Genomic DNA, 10,623 nt, shown 5'->3' with positions numbered 1-10,623 from the left:
AATGTTATTTTTTTGGAACTTTAGAAATTATTCGGACTAATGTTCTCATCTTGCTTGTTTATTTCACAAACGATTTATCATCGAATCTTTACTTCTCCTTTATTACATCCTCAGGCCGAAAATGATGTTCACATACCTAAAAACATAATTAAAGAAAATATTCATACCATAATGTAAACTATTGTTAAAATCTAAGAAAAGACAGTAAACAAACATTTGCAATAATAATCACAGTGTAGTATCTGTTCTGATGCTACACTTCATTTGTTCTGTCCTCAGTCAGTGGAGGAGAAATCCTTCATGACCGAGACAATTTTTATTTTATTTTTGTTCCTATCCAGAATGCCCCTTTTTGGGGAGCTAAATTTTCCCACATTAAAACCCGACCTTGTGTCTAACTGTGCCCTCGTGGGGAGGCAAGTAAATAAATTTAAAAAAAATATTTTTAACAAATATTCTCATGTAAAAATTATTTGTTTATAATTCTAAAAAGAATCAATTTTAATATATAACGCTCAGTCACGGCTAATTTCATTAATAGCTGCGTGGTGAATAATTTTCAAACCGACTTTAGAAAAAAATATAGAACTTTCGGATTTGTTTTACTGTACACATAGATTCGAAAAAGTTGTCACAAAACAAATATAGAATAAATAAATGTTATCAAAGGCAAGATAAGTTACTTTTCTACCTCTCTGGATATGTTTTTAGTGTTTTTATTTAATGTAACATGTTTATTCAGCTCGATGTATTGGAAAATTTTAAATGGCAGCCAACTCTCTCTTTGAGGCGGTAAGTTTGGGAAAATGAGTTATAAATAAAATACAGACAAAATACTGTTAGAAACTCACTCAATATATGTGACCGTGACATAGGCTGACATATATTCGGCGGGTTTTTAACAGTATTCTGACTGTTGTTTTTATTTATAACACATTTTCCCAAACTTACCGTCTCCGAGAGAGAGTCGGCCGCTATTTTGAATTTTCCAATACATCGGTAAACATGTTACATTAAATATAAAAACTAAAAACATATCCAGTTTGGTAGGAAAGTAATTTATCTTGCCTTTGATAACATTTATTTGTTCTATATTTGTTTTGTGACATCTTTTTCGAACCTATGTGTACAGTAAAACAAACCCGAACTTTCAAATATTTGGGCATACTCAATTAAAGGTTTTATTTATTATTAACCAAAGATTTTGACAAATATTCTCATATAAAAATTATATGTTTATAATTCTAAAAAGAAACAATCAATTTTAATATATAACGCTCAGTCACGGCTAATTTCATTAAGCCACGTGGTGAATAATTTTCAAACCGACTTTAGAAAAAAATATAGAACTTTCAAATATTTGGACATACTCAATGAAAGATTTTATTTATTATTAAAAAGACATTTTGACAATTATCCTCATGTAAAAATTATTTGTTTTATAATTTTAAAACCTAAAATAAAATTAAATTGAATTTTCAATCTTCCTGATAGAGTTTTTAACCTTATAAGAAAATAAACAATTAAAGATATCAACATAATATTTGCTGTATTAGCAATAAATAGCATTGTTTCTGTAATTTATATTAACAATGTTATCAAACGTTATGAAAGTACTTTAATTTATATTAAGAATGTTATCAAACGTTATGAAAGTACTTTAATTTATATTAACAATGTTATCAAACGTTATGAAAGTACTTTAATTTATATTAACAATGTTATCAAAACGTTATGAAAGTATTTTAATTTATATTAACAATGTTATCAAACGTTATGAAAGTATTTAATTTATATCAACAATGTTATCAAACGTTATGAAAGTACTTTAATTTATATTAACAATGTTATCAAATGTTATGAAAGTACTTTAATTTATATTAACAATGTTATCAAACTTTATGAAAGTACTTTAATTTATATTAACAATGTTATCAAACTTTATGAAAGTACTTTAATTTATATTAACAATGTTATCAAACGTTATGAAAGTACTTTAATTTATATTAACAATGTTATCAAACGTTATGAAAGTACTTTAATTTATATTAACAATGTTATCAAACGTTATGAAAGTACTTTAATTTATATTAACAATGTTATCAAACGTTATGAAAGTATTTAATTTATATTAACAATGTTATCAAATGTTATGAAAGTACTTTAATTTATATTAACAATGTTATCAAACTTTATGAAAGTACTTTAATTTATATTAACAATGTTATCAAACGTTATGAAAGTACTTTAATTTATATTAACAATGTTATCAAACGTTATGAAAGTACTTGAATACAGTTCTAATTAAATACACGTTTAATTATTAACAAATACTATCACTTACTTTACTATATTTGGTTGGAATAAAATTTTCACTTCTAATGGCACTTATCCAAATTGAGAATATGTATTTACTTTGACGGCTTTTAGATAATTTCCCCGGCAATTTGTTACAACGCAAGAATACACGATGTTAGACAGCAAACTGAAAACTAGACGAAACTGCTGCTGATAGCCTAGATTATATCCCTACAAGTGAAACTGATAGTGACGTCACGCTGTCATGTGTATCGGCCTTCATTGCTCTCGGTAGCCGTGCCCTAACCTTAATCCTAACCCTAACCAAACCCTAACCCCAACCCTAACCCTAACCCCAACACAAAACCGAACCCTAACCCTAACCTAACCCTAACCATAACCCTACCCATAACCCTAACCCCAATACTAACCCTAACGATAAACCCAACCCTAACACTAAAACTAAGTCTAACCCTAACCCAACCCTAACCCTAACTCTAACCTAACCCTAAACCTAACCCTAACCTAACCCTAACCCTAACCATAACACTAACCTAACCCTAATCCTAACCTAAACCCTAACCCTAACCTAACCCTAACCATAACACTAACCTAACCCTAATCCTAACCTAAACCCTAACCCTAACTCTAACCCTAGCCTTACCACAACACTAACCCTAACCTTAAACCTAACCTCACACATGACCGTATGCCTAACCCCAACCGAAACCCTACCCTAATACAAACCCTAACCCTAACCCTAACCCTAACTCTAATCTAAGACTAACCCTAACCCTAACCTAACCCTAACCTAACCCTAACACCAACACTAACCCTTACCTAACCCTAATCCTAACCCTAACCCCAACACTAACCCTAACCCTAACACTAACCCCAAACCTAACCCTAACCCTAGCACTAACCCTAACTTTACCCTAACCCTAACCCTAACCAAACTCTAACACTTACCCTAACTATAACCTAACCCTAACCTAACCCTAACCCTTACTCTAACCTTAACCTAACGCTAACGCTAACCCTAACCCTAGCCTAACCCTAACATAACCCTAACCCTAACCTCAACCCTAACCCTAACCCTAACCTAAGCCTAACCCTAACCCTAACCCTAACTCTAACCTAACCCTAACCCTAAACTAACCCTAACCCCAACCCTAACCCTAGCCCTAACCATAACCCTTACACTAACCCTAACCCTAACCCCAACCCTGACGCTAAACCTCCCCCCCAACCGTAACCGAACCCTAACTCTAACACTAACCCTATGTATGAGCTAATTGTGCCCTCGTGGGGAGGCAATTAAATAAATTTAAAAATTTATTTTTGATAAATATTCTCATGTAAAAATTATTTGTTTATAATTCTAAAAAGAAACAATTTTAATATATAACGCTCAGTCACGGCTAATTTCATTAATAGCTGCATGGTGAATAATTTTCAAACCGACTTTAGGAAAAAAATAGAACTTTCGGATTTGTTTTACTGGGTGCCCGGAAAACTCGTCCCGGGAAAACTCGTCTCCGGAAAACCCGTACCCGGAAATCTCGTACCAAAACCCCTTCCCTTTTTATTAGGTAGGAAAACTGGTCCCTTATTGAATAAATATCGATTGAAAACACATTTTATTACCGTTCTTGAAGGAGATATTGTTTTTAAAAGAGACTATGCAATGCACCCCCATAATATTTTTAAAAATTACTTTTAACTTTTGCTTAAAAAAATAAACTTGATCACGGAGTCAAGATATGAAAAACGAAACCAAATATTTATTTTTTAAAAATACTCTAGTTTTAACACTACGAAACAAAAATAAAGAAAGAAAACACGCATTATCAAAGGAAGCAATTATTTTATTTAAAAGAATTAATTCAGTTTAAATAATTCTTGTGTTATTACAAAAAAAAACATGGTCTTATGTAATTTTGATACCGCGCTGAAATAATAACGTTATTATTTCGAAAGCCATTCTTAACATCCGGAGAGGCTATCGTTTAAAAGTAGGCACCGCCAAAACTGGGAGTGGGGCAGGTCAGTACTTTTTGACGGATCGTCTTTTTAAAAATCTACCAAAAATCAGGTAATTATCCGATCAATACGAAATTTTCAGCGATTATTAGGAGAAGAATGAACTTTATAACAGTGTACTTATTTTTCATAAACGATATTTATATATATATATTTTTTTGCTTACAAAACCCCCCTTGTTTTGAAGTGGGAACAAATATGCTTAAAATAATCATCTGAAACTGAACAAAACATATTGTGTTGTTGTAAGGGACAGAATTATAGATTAAAAAAAAAACTTGTTTGCATACCTTATTTTGACGTCTGAATATCAGAACTTCGATTGTGTTTAATTATCCCGCTTTTGAGTTTTGAAGTGTGAAATTCGGTGAATATGTTAAGTAAAATAATTAATTTAAGTTAAGCAAAAAAAAAAAAAAATTTTTTTTAATATTTATACGAAAAAAGCCATTTTAAAATTTTTGATAAATAAATTAACAATTTTTTTTTAGCGAGCCGAATAATGCATGACCATTATTAAACAGGGCATGCTTTGAATAATTGATACAAAAAAAAAATTCGATAAATATTGTGCCCTTTGTGTTAAAAATAGCATCATTTTTTTCGATCCCGTTTGAAAACGTTTGCCGCCTTTCGACTACGGTGGATCAAACGCGCTGAAATAATTTTTTTTTATTCTGCTTTAAATTGCCCCCCCCCCATTTTGGGGAGCCTGTCCCCCACACACATACGCATTAAAAACCAAACTCATACAAATGGTCACCCATCTGGTACTGGCCAGCCTCAGCTTAATAATACATTGAAATTTTCGTCACTGAAAAATAAGTTTTTTTGGCCTGTTTGGTCTTCCATAGTTTTCTCCTTATCAAACGCAAACGTAAACAGAGTCGCTCTAGACTCTACATCGACGCGAAATATCTGGTTACCTATATGAATAAGTGGAATTATTTGAAATTCAGGTACTTATATTATAATATTTTTGCATATTCTCTTAGAAAATCATCCTAAATCTTAGTTAGACAACAAATAAATAAATTAATTATTTCAAAAACCTTTTTTTTTAAATATATAAGTACGTTTTTTGTGCAAGACAAAAAATGTCAATTGTTAACTTTTTGGGAAAATTTAACATTTAAAATTTAATTAAAAATAGTAGAAAAAGTTTTACATTATTCTGTTTTCTATATGATAAAATTCAGGGTTTTATCTTTCTGGAAAAAAAAGTTACTCAGAAATAATGGATTTTAATAAATGTAATTTAGTTTTAAAAAACAACAACTTGATTTTGCGGCCATTTTTGGCGGTGCTTATTTAAAAGTCATTTCGGGGGCACTTGTGCAGTACTTAAAAATATACAAATCTATTTTCTTTTGGAAGTGGGGAGGCTCGTTTTAAAACTATATCTACCTCAGTATTTTCTTTAATTTTCGGACATTTTTTGTTAAAAATTATTTACTAAGTAATGTCGCGTCTGACATTACTTGTTATTTCTTTTTAATTAAATACACTCTTTAAAATAAGTTTAAACACCAAAAACTTACAAAGCTAGGTAGAAAACGAAAACTTAGAAAAATTAAGTTAATTTTTTTTAAAACAATAAACATGTAAAAATATTTTTTTAAATATTATGGGATGTGCATTATTACCTAAAAATATATAAATTTATTTTCTTTTTTTTTGGGGGGTGGGGAGGCTGATTTTAAAACTATATCTACCTTAATATTTTCTTTAATTTTCTATTTTTGAGCAATTATCCTCCTAAGACGTGACGTGATCCTCTTATGTCAGACATTTTTTGTTCATAAGTAACACTCGACATTACCTTTTTTAACTAAACTCTTTAACATAAGTTGAAAGACCAAAAACTTTCAAAGCTAGGTAGAAAACGAAAACTTAGAAAAATTAATTAAATTTTTTTTTTAAAACAACAGTAAACAAGTAAAAATATTTTTAAAAAATATTATGGGATGTGTATTCTCTTTTAAAGATAACATCTTCTTCAAGAACGATCATAAAATGTGTTTTCAATCGATATTTTTCCTACCTAGCAATCGGGGACGAGTTTTCCGGGTACGAGTTTTCCGGAGACGAGTTTTCCTAAATTCGTTTTACTGTACACATAGATTCGAAAAAGTTGTCACAAAACAAGTCCAACATAAACAAATTCTTGATGAACCGCCCAATTTACCAAATTTCCATTGCCAATGATTACTACGATATTATCCCATTGACTATTATACACTCAATAACCCTTATCCTCGAGTGGCTTCCGGGTCTTGATAAGCGATGTAAAAAAAAAAGCAGTTTCGAAGAATGTCACAGAAGATCATCCTTGCTGGAAATATGTGACACGGATTTCTTTTTTAAATACAAACATGTCTGGCACAATGACGTTGCTCCCATTTTGAGGGAGCTGGGAGCTTATACATTAATAACCCTTGTGCCTAACTTGTTCTGGACTAGTGTGGAGGCAAGCACACATTTCAGTGGGTACCCATTTTTAAAGATTGACACTGTCGGCACACGAAGATTGACAGCTGTTTATGAATTCAGTGCAAAATGAACGTTTAGCAATGTTGACATTATAAACTAGAAAGCTACTGACACCTGAAAGTATCCTGTACCTCTATAAGGCCACCATTCGCCCATGTATGGAGTATTGCTGTCACATTTGGGCTGGTGCATCTGCTACTAGTCTCTCGCTCCTAGACAAGGTTAAAAAAAGAGTCGCCAATCTGATAGGCCCTGAACTGGCATCTAAGCTTCAGCCTCTGTCCCATCGACGAAACGTTGCATCCCTCTGCCTGTTCTACAACTATTTTAATGGTGAATGCTCTGACGAACTACAGACACTTGTGACCCCACGACGTAGACACACTCGACAAACCCGACAGGCAGCTAAATCCCACCCCCACACAGTAGAGATCCCTAGATGTAAAAGATCTTTCTACTCCAGTAGTTTCTTCCCCAGAACCGCTAGACTCTGAAATTCCATTCCAAGTTCCTGCTTCCCTTACTGTACTGACATGCAGAAGTTCAAGTGCAACGTGCACCGACATCTTGCTGCCCAAATCCAAACATAGTGCCCCAGTCGTTGCTGCCCCTGATAGTAGCCCCCTACACCAAAGTGACAATGCGCCTTGTTTGGGGTGAAAATGTAATTAAAAAAAAAAAAATTGAAAAACAAAATATGGGCGATGAAACATCTCTCTCTCTTTCACTCCCTTTCTCTCTCTCTTTCTCTCTCTCTCTCTCTCTCTCTCTATCTATCTATCTTTCTTCATTAAAAGAGTGTACACAACAGATGTAGATAGCAGTTTGGCTGAACGTGTCGGGTTTCAATGGGTATGCTCCGCCAGTGTTAAATGTAAAATAAATTGTATATTTTTTATTAAAATGCATTTGTTCGCTATTTCTATAGAAGCGCTACATTTCAGCATATGGTACCTGCCATCTCCGGTCGACAATGAAAATGCTGCCTGTAACGACGCAATGAAGACTGAAGAAGCGACCCTTGCCATAACCCTAACCATAACCCTTACCCTAACCCTAAACCCAACCCTAACCGTAACCCTGACCCTAACCTTTACCCTAACCCTGACCCTAACCTAACCTTAACCCTAAGCCACACCTAACCCTAACCCTAAGCCCAACCTAAACCTAACCCTAACCTAACCCTAACCCTAAACCCAACCCTAACCCTGACCATGCCCAACCTAACTCTTACCCTAACCCTAAACCTAAGCCCAACCTAAACCTAACCCTAACCTAACCCTAACCCTAAACCCAACCCTAACCCTAACCCAAAACCCAACCCTAACCCTAACCCTGACCATGCCCAACCTAACCCTAACCCTAACCCTAACCTAAGCCCAACCTAAACCTAACCCTAACCTAACCCTAACCCTAAACTCAACCCTAACCCTAACCCTAAACCCAACCCTAACCCTAACCCTAAACCCAAGCCTAACCCTAACCCTGACCATGCCCAACCTAACGCTAACCCTAAACCTAAACCTAAGCCTAAACCCTAACCCTAACTCTTGCCAGCCGGTTATAGCCGACGACACCTCAACTTGTTGCTATTCTATGTGCCTATCGAGGAGTTGATTTCCATCAACCAAGTAACACACCCCGGGAACGATAGGGTCATACATCACATAATAAGCCTCCTCTTCTATCCCAATACATTTGTCAAGATTTAATTTCTACGCAAGCGTCTCTCTGTGGATAAATATAAATGTATATTTTTAGATGAGGGTTGATAATTATTATTTTTTTATTATTATTTGGATTGTTTGGATTATATTTCCTCATTTTGTGTGTTTTCTCACACCGTTTCTGTCGACCGTCTTCAGGTGCATTTATACTGGATGTTATTGATGAATGGTAAAAAGAGGTTTGTTTTAGTTTTTTTTTTTTTTAGTTTTTTTTTTAGTTTTTGTTTTTTAATTTTTTTTGTTGTTTTTTTTTTTTGCTTCCCCAACGAGCATATCCATTAGAAATTTAAACCGCAAATATCGCCAAGTCTATACATTTTTTTTATTATATTTTTAATATGTTCGTTCAGGAAACAAAAACAATTTTTTTTTTTCACCATTCACCAATAACATCCAGTGTGAATGCACCCGAAGATGGTCGGGGGTTACATCGGCTGAAACGTTGTGAGAAAATACATGAAGGGCTTGCATTTTGTAGTTTCCAACCTTTTCTGACATCTATAATATAAAAGCGACAATGTGTGTTAGTGTGTAAGGGGCGTTCGGTGGAGGGGTTCACACATTCTAAAAACCTTTTATATGCTCCCTAGATTATAATATCTACGATTTACGAAAGGAGGTTATGTCTATCTTTTATTTGAGCGACAGTTACACGCTATTTTTGTGGTATTTCCTGGTCTCCGCATGTTTGTTTGGCTGCTTCGTATAAAAAAGCGAAACTGAAATCAGAACAAACGTGTCTCCCTGACAGTCGTCGCAGGGACGTCCAGAAAGTAATGAGCTTTGATCAATGTGGGCAAACCCCGTCATATCAGACAATTACTATTCACTTGGACCCCCCTCTTTTTATGGGGAGATGGTTTTCCCCAACATCTTGGGGAAACAAAACAAAAAAGGCCGTAAATGACAAAGTTCTCTCTAATTCTCTCTTCTCTGATCTTGAGCACGTGGTACAATGAGGGAAGAGGTGGCTGATCACTTTTAATGCATCCAAAACCAAGCTTCTATCTTTACATCATCAACGCTCTGATTCCCATCTGGCATCAATTGAAATGGATGGCTCTCGTCTTGGGGAGGCTCCATGTTTTGACAAGCTTCTGGGTTTGACCTTTACTCCTCATCTGAAATGAAACACGTACATCAAATCTGTTGCCAGGGACGCTGAGAAAATGGTGGCATCCTTCTACCGCTCCAGAAGATATCTCACTACTGATGCAATTCTCTATCTGTATAAAATCCAAGTACGTCCAAGGATGGAGTACTGCTGCCACATCTGGGCAGGAGCTGCTAAAAACAGCCTATCCTGCCTTGACAGAGTACAAAATAGACTTCGTGATTTAGTGGGGGATGCCCTTTTCTCTTCCCTGCAACCTCTCTCCCACAGAAGAGACGTTGCGAGCCTGTCTTTGTTTTATCGCTATTTCCATGGCAGGTGCTCGTCTGAGCTCCAATCCCTCGTCCCTCCTCGCCAATCTTTCACGAGAAACACCCGTCTGGCTGAAACTACTGTCAACAATTGTCCCCACTCTTTATCTGTGCCTAAATCAAAACGTAGATTCCATGAGCAAAGCTTCTTTCTTAGAACTGCATGTCAGTGGAACTCTCTGCCGCTTGCCTGTTTCCCACCTGACTACAACTTGGACGTCTTCAAGTCTAGCATAAACAAAGTCCTATCAAACCGCCCCCTTAAGTAAGACACTTTGTCAAAAACCCCAATACTAATAATTACTACAATACTATCTCATTGATTACTGTGCACGCAATAACACTTATCCCTGAGTGGCCTTCGGGCCTTGATAAGTGGTGACCTCCATGTAAAAAAAAAGATGGCGTGCAGCCAAAGTCAAGTGCGTAATTTCATTCCCTATGGCGTGATGTTTGACCTCTTTAAATTTACGCACCTGTCACGCAACTTTTTAATCGTTTAATTTCAACCATTCTGAATTCCGCTGCCATCATAGCATTGCAGTAAGTTATCAGACTATTCACCTCAAGGCTTAAGTTCTGAAGAGATGTGTTAACGTCGAAATGTTGGTCGATCCGTATAGACTCTTTCTAATGT

The sequence above is a fragment of the Euprymna scolopes genome, chromosome 46 (assembly GCF_053919585.1).
Source record: "Euprymna scolopes isolate OS-2025 chromosome 46, ASM5391958v1, whole genome shotgun sequence".
Lineage (NCBI taxonomy): Eukaryota > Metazoa > Mollusca > Cephalopoda > Sepiida > Sepiolidae > Euprymna > Euprymna scolopes.
This window is presented reverse-complemented; position numbering follows the sequence as displayed.